The following is a 19139-nucleotide window of genomic DNA, read 5'->3' on the forward strand; positions in this document are numbered from 1 at the left end:
ATCACCATTCTCTGTTCCTGCCAGGTCCTGCTTGCTAATCAATGCTCATATTTTTTTACACAATTACAAATAAAGTCAATGTATTGTATGACATGAAGTTGTGCTTCATTCTGAGTCAATAATAAATTCATTCTGCCTTCAGCTGCAAAATTATTGTGGACTGCACCGACATCCATGTAGCTGCCCCCCCCCCCCCCCAGTAAGATGAACCAAGCAAAGCTGACATACTCAACATACAGCTGTGCTCTTAAGTTTACATGAAGAATTTGTGAAATATTGGTAATAACAGGTTTAAATGATTATAAGTAATTAATTATATAATTTTCTCATCGTAGATGAGCAGACAGGGAGCAGATGAGAAAAGCAGAATATGCAGCTGCCATTTTCCACATGGAAAAGAGAAAGGGCCAAGTGTATTTGAGTGGACAAAAGAGAAATCCCAAATACGAAAAATAAAATTATACAATTTACAGATATGTATACAAATAAATACATATCCTATATACACCATCATGTATAATGATGGTGTATGATGTAGAAGGAAGTGTGGTAGATAACAAGTAAATATAGAGTTACATACAGATCCATGTTACAGCAAAAGATGGAATAACTAAGAAGCACGCAGTATAATAATAATTACACGCAACAATTAAATAACTGCTCAGCATCTCCACCACAATCCCAATCTGCTGTGTCCTGTTTTCCTCCCCTCTGCATAACACCCCATCACACATACGAAACACAACGCAGAGTCCGAGGGTGTTAAGAGTATGTTTATTTAAATGTCCTCCTCTCTACTGGCCAACACAGGGAGCATATGCTGGGTGTAGAATTGTTCCAGGAGGAGGAGATTTCCATGCCATGCAGGGTCTTTGGGGATGGGGATGATGATCCCCTCCTTCGTGGTCCACAGTAGCAGAGACTCCGGTCTGTGATTTGCAGCTGTTATATAATATACAATACATTTTTTTGAAAAACATTTGATCAAAAAATAAGGATTTGGTCAGGATCTAAAGTCAGTGTGTAGTTTATTAATTAATCAATGCTCTCTACATTAGGAAAACACATACCAGTGTACCAGAGGGAGTCACACACAGCTGTGCCTAGATAACCAAACAAATTAACAGGGATGCAAACTCATCAGGTATGAAAAAGGTGACAAGGATCCGAGCCCCCTGACCCCACAGAATATCGGCTTTAAAATGAGGAATAACAGAGGATTTTAGCAGTCAGAACAACTAAAGCAGCAGTGTTAATATTAACAGAAACGCCATAGAGTCACATCTAATAGAAATATATAAAAAGCATTTATTTTAATTGTGTAGTAGTCAGTTTATAATTTTGGCAGCACTGTTGAGCATTTTGAAAATGTATTTTCAGGCCTCTGTCCAAGGCTTAGTCTTTCTATCTTTATAGCCACTGGTGTAAAGCAACTAAGTTCATAAACTCAACAAGTACTATACTTGGGCACAATTTTGAGATACTTGTACTTTACTTAAGTATTTCAATGTTTTGCTACTTTGTACTTCTACTCCACTACAGTTCAGAGGTAAATGGTGTACTTTTACTCCACTACATGTATGTAATACCTTTAGTTACTTTACAGATGTGGATGAATGATGTGAAATATAATCAAGTGTTAAATCAGACTTTAGTTCCACCTGGAGTAAATCCAAAAGCTACCCTGCAGTATACAAAGTCATTCAGGCTAGCTGCACCTTTACCAGCTTTGAGAACACTTTCATGATCAATCATTATAAAACATATCATATTATTCTGAAATGGACCAATCTGCAAAATGACTACTTTTACTGTCGCTACTTTCACTATATTTTGATAATAATACTTTTCTACTTTTACTTGAGGAACATTTGGAATGCAGGACTTTTACTGTAACAGAGTATTCCTACACTCTGGTACTTCTACTTTTACTCAAGTACAAGAACTGAGTACTTCTAATTTTAATCAATTCCAAGATATATACTTATACCACCTCTGTTTATAGCCTATGAAAAAAACGATTAGAAAACGAAGGCTAAAGCTAACGTTAGCAGATAGTGACAATGTATGCTAGTTAGCTAGCTCAACGATAATATTGCGACGGGGAAAAAAAACTTTTCAGTGCACATCACGCTCTGCCGCTCCGACAGGGAGCTCTACTGTGAACACCTGAACGGCCCGTTCTAACAGCTGTTCACCAGCGGTCCAGTCTGTGCCACAGGGACTCCGGACGCACAGTTAATATTAACGAACGCACCGTAGGTAATGTAGCTGCTGAAGCTAGACCATCATCGCCGAGCAGCAGAGGCTTATTATACATCATGAGCAGAGCCGACAGGCAGGAAGACTCGAGCACACAGCTCGCGCTTCATTATAATATATATAAAAAAAGCTCGCGGCCGCACATTAATCCGGGTCCCAGACCCCCTCCCATACCCCAAAAATATTTTTATTGCAGATCTACAGGAATCACAAAAACGACCTATTTTGGATTCAAAACGGACAATTTCGCCGAAAGGTGACAAGTTTGCATCCCTGGACAAGATAACCAAAATCCTTGAATCTACACACAGCAAATAAACTCAAATGACACAACGAGATGTAAAAAGGAGATCACACATATAGTCGATATAGAACTGGCCGTTTCAATCTGAAGAGCAACTAAAACAAAACACGGGAGTGTATCTTGTTCTTGTGAACACTAATGTTATCCACAGCATACACAGACACCACAAAGTTCTTAAGGAGAAAACTAGTTTCTAAAACAAAACACGTTAGTGTACCTTGTTAGCTAGCTGACATTAACCTTAAACATTGCACTCATATTACTCACTGAAACCTTGTAAAGCCGGTCCCGCATGCTGGCTCTTACAGAACCGCTCCCTTTCGTGTATGTACAGCTCTCAACATGCCCAGACTTGTAGTGATTTTCACCTCGTTTTATACTTTTTCGCCTCATTCTGAAAGAAACAGGTGAAATTTACTAACGTGACAGCCATCTTTGTGATGGTGACGCGTATTGTGCGAGACCAGAGACCTGTAGTTCACTGAGCGGTTTCACACAAAAAAAATTGTAACTTCACAGTTTTACGACACATTTTTATTTTTTTGACTTGCAAAATGTTCTTTTAATTTGACAAACATCATATGTGTCATTCGTGGCACAATTCAAACGGGATCGAAAGATGACTTTTCTCTCTCCATTGACGTCAATGTATAATTTTCCGCTTCCGGGGTCCCATGGGTCGGAAGTAGATGGGCGGGACTTCGCCTCTCTATAAGGGCAAAGAGGCGGAGCCGAGGCGGGACCTGCTGCCAGGTTATGGCTAGAAAGGATCCGTCTAGTGTAAATATGACGTCACGTTCTCGTTATAACTCTCTTTGTAATCAGAGCGGCTCGGAAACACATCTACAGAAGTAACATGATGCAACATACACATTAATGCAGCAGCAATATTAATAGAGAAACATCAGACATAATAGTAAAACACTGCAAGGGAACATTTTATTGCACCAGGAACTATCTTGGGACTTTTACTGTGACAACGTTGATTTGCATATGAATAAAAAATAAACCATATTGTTGGTGATCTACAGTGTTGTCATTCTTCTTTGAACACCAGCAAGACCGCTAACACCCTATTTCAACAATCACACTCCCTGTAATTGACATAATTAATAGATAGTTTAGCTTCTCATTATCATTTGCTGTGGCCCACTGATGTTAACGATCGTAACTGAAAGGCTGCCTGCCAAATGTAAACATTCAGCCACGTGACATTCAGCCAAACTCTCGCGAGAGTTTTACATAAGACGGATCCTTTCTAGCCATAACTCTGCTGCCACCAGAGCTAGCTGAAGCTACCAAGCTAAGCTAACATTCTTCCCATCGGCACACTGCCGTGGTATTTTACGTTTCTAAGGTAAGCGGACATGAAACTATTCAGCAAAACTATAAATAATAATCTAAGTTATTGAGTTTTTAGCATAATACTTCAGAATCTTAAAATCCCTTAACGTTTGTATGCAATTGTGCTAAATTCAACATTGGAATCAACCAAATATTAATATGTTTGCATGACATTAGTTATTTATATTTTGATATCACTTAATTATACGTTTAATACATTTAAGTCAAGCTAAGGTACATGTGATGGTAGCTAGTTAGTGCTCTTACCTGTGAGGCCTCCTCCAAACAGCATAATAACCAGACTGTATCATTAAAACTAAGTACCAGGTCTAGATCCTTGACTTTAGACAAACAATTCAAAAGACAACATGTATTTAAAGACCAATCTTTATTTGAATGTGCCTCTTAACCTGATATATTAGTTATACAGTAATAGTATTGACAATCTAAAAAAACTGAGCAACTCAACAGTCAACTTTATGTTTCTTATTGTCTAAAGCATTTGTTATTTTCATTTATCCCCTCTCATATTCAGTGTGGACGGATTGAGACAGCGTGGTGTCCAGAAAGTTGCAGAGACTTCAGGGAGAAACCTCCGTGGGATGGACGTCCTGTCTGTTGGTTTGGAGAGGACTGAGGGTCTTTCCTCTGCGAGGGGGACTGGGGGGAGGGACTGATGGAGGAGCCCATGCTGGGCAAAGCTGATACCAACTGCACAGGCCTAATCTGTCACTTTATTTGACTAAATGTGTTTACTTATACATTTAATAGGTTTACACCTTCTGTCCATATGTGCGTTTAATTTAAAACATTTGATTAACTTTTGGTTCACATTTAAATAAATTGTATTTGTATTTGCACTCCTTTTGTCCATTATTCTTACTGAAAATGTTAGATTACACATTCACATCTGATTGAAGATTGGCCCTATTTATTTGTGATGTTGCAAACTCTGCGGTACAAGGCACAAGTGATGTGAAGCTCACAAAGCGAGGCACATAGAAATAATCAGCTGATGGAGTGTAGATGTGGAAATAGGTGCATTTGATCAGCTGACTGTTTTTACAATAAAAGTAGTGTACTGGTCTTAAAATCTCATAGCATCAGCTTTTAATTTTCCTCTTGGATGTTCTTCTTGACCCTCAGAGAAGGAGCAAATGTTGTCTTTCAGTCATGTCCTTTCCTAACAAAAATGACATAAAACATATTATTGCAGAACAAATGTGTTATTTATGAAAGCGGTGTGTTTGTGTGTTTAGGGGCTGTAGATATAATTATTTTTTAATTGTAATGTTTTTTTTTTATTTCAACAGCGAGCTACAAAGACAATCAGATTATGAATGAAAAGTATGAAGTTCATCAACATTGAAATATATGTTATTATCAAAATAATATTGAACTGTTATCAAAACGTAGTGCTACTGTAGAAGCTTGCTCTGTTGTCTCACTGAAAGAATAACTTTTACCACGTTTTTTACAGACAATATTGAGAGATAAATAGTAGCAGTTCTCACTATGTCAGGGGTGGCCAACCAGTCAGAGGTTAAGAGCCACATTTGTTCTATGTTACTGCAAAGAGCCACATAAAACACACAGTCACCGATACTGCTTTTTTCAGTTTTTTGTTTTCTGGAGACAAGATTTCAACCACGTCACTGATTCATTTTTGTGGCATTGGGATATATTTTTTTTGAAACCTCTGGAGCAGAGAGAGGAGCTGTGGATTATTGTTATTGATTAATGCATCAGTTTCACTTTATTACAAATAAAGGGCAACATAGAAACCACTTTTGAAACATTGTTTGCGTGGCAACACAAACACTGGTAAACCACGAGCAAGGAACACACTGGGTAAGGATGGCAGCTTCCTCATTGTTACACTCGGAGAGAAATAGTAGAGACGGAGACGATGAACTGTTTGGCCCTCCTTGGGCATGGTTTATTTCTATGCACTGCAGGCGCATCCTTTCGCTCAGCCGACTTGTCAACCCTCCCGATTTCATTGCCCTCTCCCGGTTTCCTCCCGGGGTCATATTTCTCCCGATTTCTGACAAAATCAGATAGCTCAGGACTGTTTCCACTCGGACTTTAATACAACTACACCATTGTTGGGTTTCCATGGTAACACGTCTCTTTAGTAGCGCGCACAACTGAAAGTCTGACAGGGTGAGGCAGATAGTCACAGAAAACAGAACAAGAATCGACAACTACTCTACTCTCTGCTCACTCCTTTCCTGCCCACACATATCATCATCAAGGATGGTGCTACAGGCTGCACTTAGAACTACAATAAGCATGTTAATGTTAATCTAACAGCTCCGCCGATAAACTAGCACCCCGCCCCCCCCCCCCCCCCCCCCCCCCCCATTTTGAATTTTGAAATGCTCCCTATTTCTGAGGTCTCAGGTTGACAAGTATGAGCCGAGCTAACTTAGAACATTATTTTGTCCAACTCTGCATCTTTGTGCAGCGTATACTCCAACAGCGATAGGAAGAGCCCACTGCCTGACTCGGACATGCTGTGGAGTGAATCGTGGTCACCTCTGAGAGGGAGTTGGTTGACAGCTAAAAAAGCTATAATATCAACGACAGCTGACACGTAATAACGGTTCCGTGCCAGCTGATCTGTGTGCACCAAAGTACTAATTTCCTTATTTGTTTCCTCGCGTATCTGTCTCTCTCTCCACAAACTCTCACATGAAATGTGTTTTTTGATGCGGCATGCCTTAGCAGTCCTTTATCATTCTGTAATGCGTGTTTCCAGTCGCAAAAACCTTTGACAGTAAAAGCCGCATCAGATGAAGACATATTTACTTTAAACTGTCTACAGGGGAAACAAAAGGCTGCGTCTGCTTTTAAAAAATATTCAAGCCATGGCCTGTTGTAGTACCATGCAGTGGCAAAAGTGCGCTTCTTTCCTGAAAACAATCTCCCTGGATAACGATCCAGTTTCACCTGGTTGGGTTTATTATCCCCAAGATCACCTGGGGCTGTTGGTCTTTGAGCGGTTGGGGGCCCAAAAGTAGCCTACCTGTTGATGTGCTGCAAGGTAGCGTCTGTAGTGGAGGCACCGGCACGGAGGAGGAGGATGGCGGGTGTGGTACAGGGTGTGGCAACGCAGGTGGTGATGGTAGGGGCACAAGGAGCTGTGCCTCAGAGGACAGCGTTGGTGGCGGCCGCGTTGATGAGTCAAGGGCTCGCTGGGCTGGCTAACTCATCCCCGGGGTTTGCCGAGGTCAAGCTTGTGACATTAAGGCGTGCTGCTGCAACGGCAGGTGCAGTGTCGCCAGCAGCACCATCGGCTGCAGTTCTTTCATCGCTATTTCGTTTCAATAAATCATTAGACCTTTTAAGCTAATTTCTGATATCAATTTTGTAATTCAAACAGAAATGGGAGTCTACAGAATGCACAATAAACAATAAACAAATCCAGAATAGGCGGCAGAGTGTGACGCTGTGATTGGTCTAAATGTGGACGAATCACAAATCACAACAGACACATGAATTTATTTGACGTAGCCTGCAATTTTTTTTTAGTTACTATCTGATATCTCATACATCGTAGCATAAAAGTTCACCGTTTATTTATAATTAAAAACATTTTTTTTTAAATGTTATAAATAATAAAAAACGTGTTTATTGGGGGAGGGCAGGAATGTCAAATGGGAGGGCCTGGCCCTCCCTGGCCCTCCCACGGCGCCGGGCATGGGGGAAACACTGGATAGTGTTTAATCAACGATAGGTTTTCCCCCCTCAAAGGTGATTGGTTCTCTGCATCCAGGTATTATTGTGATTGGCTCTTAGGCCACATCAAAATTAGACGCGCTGTCATCCTCTCATACTGACACCTGACACCACACATACACACAGTAGGGAGAGCCGGGAGGAAAGAAACACGGGACGAAGGTAACGGAGCGATTTTGTCCGAGCCCAAACAACTTTGACCAGCCAAATTACGTCAGAATGGTCAGCATTCAATACTTAACAGACCTACTAAATATCAGGTTTAACTGTCAGGAGTAGTGTTGTCACGATACCAACATTTTTGTTTCGATACCGATACCAAGTCAAGAATTCCGATTATTTTTCTATACTTTTCTTAAAAAAAGGGAAACAGTCTTAAATGTAATTAGTGTGCTTTATTTCATACCAGAACCATAACAAACACTTTTAAACAATGAGAACAATAAATAAAATAAATGACAAGAATTCGTATTAAATACAATTAATACATTTCTTACAGACAGGCCTCGTGGTGTCCGTGGGCTTGCCCTCACTGTCAGAGATATAGCTAAAATACATCAAAATTTCGCTTCTGGCGTCTTTTTTGTCAACAAGCCGAGGCGCAGCGGCAGCTGCACTCCCACTTGCAGCAATGCTTCTCGTTTTCTCATATGCTCTGGCAGCTAGCGCGTGCACGAGAGAGGGGAGGCACTTGAGCGTGCTTGAGAGGGGCGGGACTGCAGGCACGGCTGCAGTGCAGGGATTGGAAGCAGAGCGCTGAACACACACGGCTCTTATTAAAACGGCGCATTCTCACCGGAGTACTTTCCCCCGTCATTCTTAAAGTACCGATACTAATGAAACGGAGGAATCGTAACGTTTTTAACGGTATCGCGGTATACCTTTCAAGTATCGGTACACCGTGCGACACTAGTCAGGAGTCAGGAGCCGCGGGTTGGCCACCCCTGCACTATGTGTTAAATATCTTTGCCTTTAATACATTAAATTAGAAAGCTGACAAAATCATATTGCTTGTTAACATCTAAATGTAACTTTTTGCACAGAAAAAACCCTCAACTTCACTGGTGTGTAGGTGATCTAATATTGTTTAATGGAATGTATATCAGTGTATTCAAGTCAATACTTTCTTGATTCTTTGTACAGTATGAAAAAAATAGTATTTGTACCTGTGCTGAAGTTCACTGCTGTGAGGAGTCCAGTTCTGTCTCTCACTCTCTGGTCCAGCCTGTCTGCATCACCTGGACACCTTAAACAAACAGATATATATGTAAAGTACCATGTGTACAAACAATATAACTGATTCTCTTCTGTTGAACATGTTGGATTGTGTATTGTCCGAGTCAGGGTCCTTTTTATTTTACTGCAACTTTGGAAGTTGTGTTACCAATGTTTGCTGTTTATTTGATACCAATTTGGTAATGCAATTAATAAAAACAACAAGGTTTGGGTTTGTTCTTCAGATGACTGTGATGTTAACGTGTAAGCTCAATAATGAACTCCAGCTCAACCAACCATATTGTAATATCTAAGTAATTATCTTGAAATATGACATTAATAATTGTAATATACACACATCTTTTTGTGAGGTTGATTTCACATACACTACTTCGACATTAGCTTGTCTACATACTTGAGCATAGCCAATTTAAATTAACCTTAGCGATGCATACAGTTCCTACCTAAATAATAATCATCTCTCTAAGTTGCAAGGATGACCTTATTTTATCAACCTCAAACAGAAGCCGTTTGTTGTACAGTATTATCCCACTTAACACTTGTCTATTTCGTTTTAACCTTTATAAATATAGTCTATGATTTTAACTTGGAGGCTACTATTAGCATCGTTAGCACCGATGTAGCTACCACTCGCTTACACGTTAACCCAAGCCGTAACATTAATCACGTAGCTGATTAAAATTATTAACACATAAATAAGTACTCGAATTTCACTTACCGCAAAACCGCATTCATTCACCGTCTGTTTCAACCGCAGAGCGAGTCACAATAGTCCGATATATAAGCATGAAGAACAAACAAACACGGCCGGGGGCAAGTTTTGTTCCCTGGATGAGCTGAACAGGCAGAGTGCCTGTAGCTTCATGGAGCAGCTAGCAGAGAGACAAGAAGCTAACAGCAGCAGTCACTTCACAGAGCCGTCACTCAATGTGACCACGCCCTAATTTATGCAAAAACTTTAAGACCTAATATAAATAAAAGGGTCTTGTTAGAAAACAATTCACTCACAGATCCATAATCATGAAGATGGAATCTAACTATATTCATAATAAAATTTATTGCATCCATGGGTAGAAACATGTCATCTAGTGATGGGAATTCCGGCTCTTCTTGGTGAGCCGGATCATTTGGCTCGGCTCACCAAGAAGAGCCGGCTCTTTCGGCTCCAAAACGGCTCTTGAGTTTACCACATATTATACCTTTTTATAATTAAATCAAATGTAGCCCTGTTTTGACTAATGATTTATATGTGTACACATATATCACTTAAATTATTCAATTGTTTCCATTACATTTACAGACCCTTGTAACTCTCTGATACCACCCAAAGCACTGACTTGCTTGTAGAACCACGCTACACAAAGCAGATAGCAACACCTATAAAAACGTAAGCATAGACATTTTAAAAAAATGGGCTACTGTATCGACATTTTTAAATTATATTTAAAGAAAAGGCCCTGACAAAACAGCAGGGCTCTATTTCAGTAACTATTAACTATAGAAAAAAAGACAGCAACAGCTGACATCAAATCTTTGCTGAGCCTAAGGATAATCATAAATAAATAACATAGTGAAAATAAATATATTGCAATGCTCAGTACAGCAACATCCAACCGTCTCTAATCATAAAAAAACATAATACAAATAAATGAATTGCAAGGCTCAAAACAGCAACATCCAACCGTCTCTAATCCTTGGATATTACATTTCACTGCATGCATGCACGGAGCAGCTGTAGCGCGGAGATCATCATATCATTCTGTCTTAAGTATTACTTAACAAAAATAAAAAAACGGCTCGTTTGCGGGCGCGAGCCGGCTCACGTCGTTCACTTAAAAGAGCAGGCTCCTTGAGCCGGCTCGTTCGCGACCGACACATCACTACTGTCATCCTTTTTCTCTTCAGCGAGCAGCAACACAGAGAAAGGTGGAAACGTTTGGAAGAAGAAGAAAAAAAGTGAAAGAGTCGCCAATCCTCGAGACCAGAGCCTGTCTTTCGTGCCCCGGTAAAGTAACGTGTTATAGCAGAAAGTTTAATACAGCGTATTTCTGGTATATTCATTTTAACGTCACCTGATATATAGGATGTGTGTTAAACTTGAATGGACGATTCAATTGTTTCCTCTTGATTATAGAGAGGTTTTTTATATATATTCCTAAAATGATGTCCCATTTTAAGTAGAAGTAGATTAGCGCAAATGGTCTTTTCTTCCACTTTTGTGTCATAATCAGAAGGTGGTTTTTTGGCTATTTGTGAGTAGGTAAGGTACAGTACAACCTATAGGTTACTTACGTAACCCCAGTTCTCAGAGTAACATGAAGTGAGATGTCTCACTATGGGATGCGCCTCATCGCGGAGCAAACAGAAGCATTAATCTCATTACGCCAATCCTGATTGGCTGGTGATCTTGACGTCAGCGTCAGGGAATCCACCCCCTATAAGTAGCTTGCGCTACGCCGCATGCGTCATTCAAAATAAGCACCTCTTCTCGCTTCACCATAGCAAGGAGGGCCGTCTGGTGAGACATCTCACTTCATGTTACTCTGAGAACTGGGGTTACGTAAGTAACCTATAGTTCTCATTCATAACACTCCGTTCGATGTCTCACTATGGGATATTGTAGCTCCCGAATTGCCAGACGAGCTTATCTCAAAAGTCACCAAGACCAACCAGAACTTAACAGTTAGAGCTCTAACTCAGCAGGGGGCCCAGCACTGCATGGGCCACACTGGGAGCAAAGACGTCTAATCTGTAAAAGCGGACAAAAGTGAGCGGCGAGGACCAGCTCGCTGCTGCACAAATGTCTTGGATGGAAACACCCCTGAACAAAGCCCAGGATGTAGCCAGACCACGAGTCGAATGAGCACGCAAACCCGAAGGTGCCTGCAGACCCTGACTCGTGTAAGCCAAAGCAATTGCCTCCACAATCCAGTGAGAGAGCCGTTGCTTAGTAACAGGCTTGCCCTTCTGAGGGTTAGCCCAGGACACAAAGAGTTGGTCATTATGACGAAACTCTTTTGATCTGTCCATATAAGTGCGTAAAGCACGGACTGGACATAGCAAATTCGGCTGCTGTTCCCCGGAGGGACACAGCGGCGGAGGAAATACCTCAATGTCAAAGGGGGTACATGAACCAACCACCTTAGGTATAAAGGCAGTGTTGGGCTTCAGCAACACTCTCGTTAACCCTCGGGCGAACTGAGTGCATGAAGGATGTACAGATAGCGCATGAATGTCACTGACTCGCTTGGCGGATGCCAGGGTCAGTAACAGCACTATCTTGAGTGACAGGTGCTTCATGTCAGCTTCTTCCAGGGGTTCAAATGGGGCTCGAGTGAGCCCATCTAAAACCACTGTCAAGTCCCATAAGGGCACCAGTGACCTGGAAACAGGAAGGAGCCTGCGAGCTCCCTTCATAAAACGGCAGACCAGAGGATGCTGGCCGGCCGTCTTACCCTCAAAACCCACATGGCATGCAGCAATAGCAGCCAGGTAGACTTCGATCGTGGAGAAAGCTCTGTGTTTATCAATTAGGTCCTGTAGAAATGATAAAATCACTCCCACAGGGCATTGAAAAGAGGTGTGCCCTTTTTGAAGGCACCAGTCCTCAAACACCCTCCACTTACAGTCATAAAGAGACCTGGTGGAGGAAGCAGGAGGACCGGAGGCCAAATGTGCGCGAGCGCGTCCACGCCTAATGGTGCGTTTTGATCGCGCATTGAAAAGAAAAGCTGACAGTGAGCATTTTCTTTTGATGCGAACAGATCTACCGCGGCTCGGCCGTAACGCACCCACAGCTGGCTCACAACCATTGGATGTAGAGTCCAGTCTGCATATAGTGGTACACCTCTGGACAGCAGGTCTGCACCGAGGTTCATCACACCCGGTACGTGCGTCGCTCTCAGAGAGAGGAGACGGCCGCAGCTCCACAAGATCAGTTTGCGTGCCAGCATGTGTAACTGGAGAGAGCGCAAACCCCCTTGTCGGTTTATATACGATATTGTGATCGTATTGTCCGTCCTCACAAGGACATGGTGTCCTCTGAGAAAAGGCAGAAAGCGTTTTAGGGTGAGGAACACCGCTAAAAGCTCCAGGTAATTTATGTGCGACCGCTGGAGGTCTCTGCTCCAGAGACCCCTCACCGGACGACCTTCGTAAATACCTCCCCAGCCTGTCAGACATGCGTCTGTGGTGACCACCTTCCCTGAAAGGACAGCACCCATAGGCACGCCCCGTACCAGAAAAGTCGGGTGCAGCCAGTGGCGCAGTGCCATTACGCATTTCACAGTAACCATCACTCTCCGTGCTCCATGACGCACGGGGTTTAGTTTTAGAGCGGCTACCCAGCGCTGAAACTCCCTCATGTGTAACCGTCCCAGCCGTACAACCAGGATGGCTGACGCCATGAGCCCCAGTAACCGCAGGCATGATCTGAAAAGAACATGTTTGCGCAGCTGGAAATGAGCGAGGCAAGCTCTGAAAGCTTTCACTCTTACCGCTGACAGGCGGGCTGGGCACCGAGTTCAGGTGTAAACCCAGGAAGAGTACAGTCTGTGCCGGGCACAACATGCTCTTTTCTGTGTTTATTATGAAACCCAGGTTGAGCAGGGGCTTTACGAGGACATTTGTCTGCGTAATAGCCTCCTGTTCCGACTGTGCGAGAAGCAGCCAGTCGTCTAGGTAGGTTGCCAGGCGAATACCCTGTTGTCTTAACGGGGCTATCGCGGCTTCCGTACATCGTACAAACACTCTTGGACTGAGAGACAGACCGAAGGGAAGTACTCTGTATTCGTAACAGATCCCCTGAAATGCGAACCTCAGATATTTCCTGTGTGGGTAATATACTGGGATGTGGAAATACGCATCTTTCAGGTTGACTGATGTAAACCAGTCGTTTTGTCGCACGAGACGCAGCAGAGATGTGTGAGTGAGCATTCTGAATTTGTATCTTCTTAGATATTGTTCAGAGCCCTCAAATCTAGTATTGGCCGAATTCCGTTCCCTCCCCGTTTGGGAACGAGGAAATACTTGGAATAAAAGCCGCTCTGACTCTGCTCGGCGGGTATTATAGATATAGCCTCCTTTTCTAGAAGTGAGAGAATCTCTCTTTCTAGAATGTGGGCTGACTCCCCTCGGGCCTGTGAACACAGAACGCCCGAGAAGCAAGGGGGGGTGACAGCGAATTGGAGTCTGTAACCCCGTGTAACTGTCTTGAACACCCAAGCAGACGTTGTGAGCATCTTCCACTGTTCGCTCCTTAGAGCCAGCGGAGATGTCACGTCTTTTGCCCTCTGAGTCTCTATTTGTTGTGTTATGGGGCCCTCTAGTGTCTGAACACGGTGGTACCCCGATTTGACAGTCCCCACCGACACTGCGCATGCGCGTGACGGAGGTGCCTTCACAACCCCAGCCGGCACTGCGCCTGCACGTGACGGTGGTAGCCTCACAGCCCCAGTCGTTACTGCGCATGCGCGTGGCGGCGGTGCCTTCACAGACCCGTTCATCGTCCGCCTTTTGAGAGAGGCCGTAGCTGCTCTCAAAAGGGGAACAAATGGCGGGCTGTTTATTGGTTTTATTGTTTTCTCTTTCATTTTTCTGAGCTGCGCCCTCAGCCTGAGGCCTGGATGCGTCAGCGGAAAATGCTTTATCCGAGAAAACAGAGCAATATTGTGACATGTGTTTTGGTGCACTTGAGGATGGCTTTGAGGCATCTCTCGAGGCAGCGGGAACACATCTGGAGCTGGGGAACCTTCCAGCTCCGTCACCGAGGGAAGAAGAGGAGGCTGTCAGGCCGCCAGCTTCTTCTTCCTCGCCTGCTGGCCGAAATTCCGGGTTGGCTGCGCCTGGGCTGCAGCCGGAACCGGAGACTTTCTGGGCCAATTCGCCTTCGTCTCCTGCCTGGGCTGGGGACTCGGGGCGGGCCGTGACCTCTGCTGTTTCGGTACTTTAAACCGAGCAGCTGAGGTAGCTTGGGCGAGGGACTGCCGCTGTGAAGGCAGCGGCTGGACCCATCGAGGAAGACAGAGGTGGAGGGCCTCGTATTCCTTCTTCTTGGACTCGCATCTCTTCTACATAGAAGCGAGCGCAGATCCGAAAATCCCCTCGGGAACGATGGGCATGTCCAGCACATCCTCTCTTTCCCGGTTTTGGGAGGTTGGTGAGGTTGAGCCATCTAGCTCTTTCCTGCACCGTCATAATTCCCATTGCCTTTCCCGTGGCCTGGACGGCGCAGCGTTGAACGCGGAGACCGATGTCCGTGATCGCGGCTATCTCGTCCAGTACTGCCGGTCCAGGATTACTCGATAGATCCTCGCAGAGCTCCGCTTGGTAAGCGGTTAGCAGCGAGGAAATGTTCAAAGCCCTGGCAGACAATGCTGCGGCTCTGTAGGACCGTTCAGTCATGGTTGACTGGAACCGGTCCGCCTTTGCCGGCAGCGTGGGGTTCCTGCTCGGTGTAGTCGCCATCCTCGGGAGGAGGTGAGCTGCCACCAGCGGTTCCATCGGCGGTATGCGGAGCAGGCCGAGCCTCTCCATACCGTCGCAGTCTAGGGGAGGAGGCACCCTGGATTGGGGCCTTGTTGCTGAAGGGCCGGTCTCTCCACGAGACCGACACCTCATCCAACATCTCCGGGAAGACCGGCAGGAGTTGCCTCTTTGTCCTCGTTGCTTGGGGCACATTTTTTCCCCTCGTAACGGGACCTGTAGGTCTCCTTGGCCATTTCGGGCCATGGGATGTCTTGGCTGGCTGCGGCACGCTGACACACGGCCTGCAGGTCTATGCTCAGACAGGGCGAAGCTGGTGTGCTATCGCCCGGGAGAGCAGCCATCGCTCCCGGCTTTGCAGCCTGAGCTGATGACACGAAGACATCATCGTCTTGCTCATCAGAGTCGGACAGGAGGAATCCAGAGGTTTCATCCTCTTCGTCCTCCATGTAGTCCAACTCCGGGACATCATCCGCGGGCGAGACCATGGTGAGGTCCAGTTGGGAGCCCCAGCTTGACACAGCGCGGGGCTCCGCTCGCACGTCCCTCGCTGCCACCGAGTCCCAGCCTGACACGGCGCGGGACTCCGGTTCTGCAGCTGCCACTACTGATGAGCCCCAGACCGACACAGTGCGGGGCTCCATCTCTGTGGTGGACGCCCCCGTGTCCTGATTTCCGTCCGGTAAATCAGAGGACATGAGGGAGTCCTGACCCGACAAGCTAGCTTGGCGTGCTAGCCGTCGGCGGAGGCTCTTGATGGTGAAGCGGGCACAATGACCGCACGAGCCGGGGTTGTCGATAGCCTCCTGGGCGTGTTCCAGCCCGAGACAGGACGAACAGACCTGGTGTGAGTCTGTGCCTGATATCTTCAACCCGCAGCCACAGAGCCGAGCCTCCGAGTCCCTGACTCCTCTGGTGTGAGGGAGAGAAGCGTCCATCTCGGTCGCCGTGGTGACGGCGTGGAGAGGACCCGCTCGTAACAGGTACGTTGCTGAGAAAAAATACTTCCCCAACTGTCGTTAATCCGGAGAAAAAACGACGGTGTAGAATTTTATTCTCAAAGAATATTAACTGGTGTGTTAATACCCTTTTTATCTTCCCCTCCTCTGGTGTGAGAGAGAAAAAGAAAAAACGTCCTTGCTACCGTGGTGTCGGTAGTGAGGGAAGACAAGCAAGCAACACGTGTGTTGCTAGCTTGAAAAAATCAAAACCTTACCTTTATTCCCGAGGAGAAAACGGCGAGGTCGATTTGCAATACTAACTGGTGTGTTGGTATTAACAGTCTTCTTGCAGAAGTATATATAGAAGTAGCCGGCGAGCGCCCGTCGACCGAAGGTTAGCTTCGTAAATCAGTCTGTGGACCGTTAAGCTAGCTAGCTACTGATCTTTCTCGAGATGTGCTCCGAAGCGAGAAGAGGTGTTTGAATGACGCATGCGGCGTAGCGCAAGCTACTTATAGGGGGTGGATTCCCTGACGCTGACGTCAAGATCACCAGCCAATCAGGATTGGCGTAATGAGATTAATGCTTCTGTTTGCTCCGCGATGAGGCGCATCCCATAGTGAGACATCGAACGGAGTGTTATGAATGAGAACTGTGATTTCTGCCTTGAGTGAAATGATTACCCGTTGATAAGTATTTTTCAGAAGGTCATTTTGGGCTTTCAAGGGGGCGGAATTCAGTAGGTTATCTGTAAGAGTTTTTTTGTATGATCTGGAAACTTAAATTAATAAAAGGAGGAAATGTTATGTCAAGTCTTGGACCTTCTCAATATAACTATACTTTAATTGCAGTTTCCAGATATTAGAAGAGGCCCATGAGTCTCTTTGCTAATTATCAATGGTCTTTGCAATTAACAGAGGAACTCCAAGAGAGGTCTTCCTCAGATATAATACAGTTAAAGTCTTGTTAGTTAGTGGTTCATATCCAGCATGCATTAGCTAGGAAACGATAAGGATGTTGGTGTGTTGAAAATGTATGTGCACTCATGTGCAGACGTATATATAGTTTGTCAATGGGATAATTCATATCCTGCAAGACTCCTAAAAGAGGCCATGAGACGATTGGGTCACACAGTTAGAGAGACAATAGTCCTTCTGAGTTATCAATAGGTGTATTAATTTTAAGTGAGCTGACTTCGAGGTGGGAGGAAGTTCAGAGAAGGCCTTAGGGTATGAGAACAGTTAACCTTTGTTAGTTAACTAATCCTAAGGAGGTCATGAGACAAGGACGTTTAAAACATATAAAAGTATAGCTTTATGTTTAAGGGGAATGTGTGTGCGTTCTGTCAAAGAGTCCTTTGTATATAACATTCTACTACTCCAAAGCATTGCTGTAGGACTGCTTGAGAGCAGAAGTAATATTTTCCTCGTTACTATTGATTGTTGTACAACGAAATAATCATTGATCAACTATACCTGTTTTGTGCAACATATAGTGAAACATCCCTATAAAGACATTGGTTCTTCTTAACACTCAGGGACATAGACACGCACACACACACACTGTAAGGAGATGGGGCTAAACAGATGGAATCAACGAGTGCTGACTCATTGCCTAGGGCCCCGCCCAGGAGTGAAGCAACCAATTAGAAATATGAAGGGAGGAGCAACCGACACAACTCCTCCCCACTTGTGTGTATAAATATTATGATATTCTTATGCTTGGCGCTCTTCTTCTGACTGGCTGTTGTGATACGCATTATCACACGGTGGTAGAATTCAGCCCGGAGTACTCTGTATTTTGTACTGTTGCAGAGTGCTCTGTATTATGTATTGTTGCTTTTACCATTAAAACAGATTATTGTTTAACCTTTATCCTGGTGCTTTGAATTCCTTCTTTTATAATTTAACCAGCTCATCAAGGGACGCGCGGAGCAGAGGTGAAACTTCCAACCACTCGATTGGGTGGTGCTCCAACACCGGCTGGATAGCGGGCGCCAATCCCCACAACCTCTGTTTTTTGAGTGCCTGACCACGCCGTGGACGGCGTGAAGCCTTCGCCGTCCTGCACTTTGCCTCCCCCCACCACTGCCGCCGAGAGCGGTGAGCCGCCTCCGCCAGGGGTTCTACGGCCCGGTCCGCCAGGCGCAGCCAGCCTTTGTTTCGCCCTCGTTGCCAGATATCTGGCAGTGTGTGGAGGCGTCGTGGCAGCAGCCGCTGAAGACGAAGGCTCCAGCGGCTGGTATGGTGGGAATTCTCAGGGCGAAGGGCCGCACGGACACAGCGAGTCCTGGTGTGCCCCCCCTTGATGAGAGCCTGGCAGCCCATCTGCTCCCACAGGCAGCAGGTTGGGCGGAGGGTAAGAAGCCTCTGCCCCCGCTCCCTCGTGACCGAGAGACGCTGGAGTATTTTGACAAAGTATTCCGTCTCGGAGCACAGATAGCAGCAGCGGCAAATAATCTGGGTGTGTTGGGCGTGTCGATGATTACTCCTCAGCCGGACGCCCCCTCCCCGTCTCAGGACCGTAGTGATTATTTGGACCGCAGCATTGGACAGTTGGCCGTGTATTGTCCCTGGCCACAGTGGGGTCACGTCACGTGTGGCTGGGACTCACGGTGTTCTCTAGGAAGGACCGTAATGATCTCCAAGGGGCCCCCGTATCCATGGAAGGGCTCTTTGGATCGATCACATCGGTCACACAGCGCTTCAGACGCTTGGAGGAAGAGAGGACGCAGCTCAGCCGCATGCTGCCGCTGGCTGTTCCTCAAAGAGCAGTGAGAAGGAGAGAGAGGCGCCGGTCTTCCGGTTTAACTGTTTTTTTAGATC

The 19139-nt window shown here is 45.1% G+C and overlaps 2 long non-coding RNA genes across 2 annotated transcripts in view; one reads left to right on the top strand and one right to left on the bottom strand.

The window, feature by feature from the left end:
- The first annotated feature begins 3846 nt into the window (after positions 1-3846).
- Positions 3847-4768, top strand: LOC307016479. Its single transcript, XR_013801822.1, has 2 exons — positions 3847-3923; positions 4446-4768. It is a non-coding gene; the product is annotated as an uncharacterized lncRNA (long non-coding RNA).
- The window catches only part of LOC307016478, a 37251-nt gene continuing 22393 nt past the window's right edge, over positions 4282-19139 (bottom strand). Inside the window, exon 2 of the long non-coding RNA XR_013801821.1 lies at positions 4282-4320. This is a non-coding gene — a long non-coding RNA (uncharacterized lncRNA). The remainder of the gene's footprint in view (positions 4321-19139) is intronic.

The sequence above is a fragment of the Notothenia rossii genome, assembly GCF_949606895.1.
Source record: "Notothenia rossii genome assembly, chromosome: 8".
NCBI lineage: Eukaryota > Metazoa > Chordata > Actinopteri > Perciformes > Nototheniidae > Notothenia > Notothenia rossii.